We start from the raw sequence: 263 nt of genomic DNA on the forward strand, positions 1-263 counted from the left end.
TGCAATGATGATAGACAGACTTCCTTAGGTCTGAAAATAGAGCATGTTAACCTCCTCCTATCAGCCAAATATCTCCCTGTTAATTCCTTTTATCACAGCATTACAGCCAATAAATGAGTTTTGATGGATGGTCAAAAGGAAATTTCATTAGCAATTACATTTTTTTGATTATTAACGAGAGTTTTTCATTTAAGGGTTTGACTACATGCTTATTCAGTAGACCAGTTAGTGTTCTCCACCAATTACAGACTTTCATATTTCAT

The sequence above is a fragment of the Etheostoma spectabile genome, chromosome 16, assembly GCF_008692095.1.
Source record: "Etheostoma spectabile isolate EspeVRDwgs_2016 chromosome 16, UIUC_Espe_1.0, whole genome shotgun sequence".
Lineage (NCBI taxonomy): Eukaryota > Metazoa > Chordata > Actinopteri > Perciformes > Percidae > Etheostoma > Etheostoma spectabile.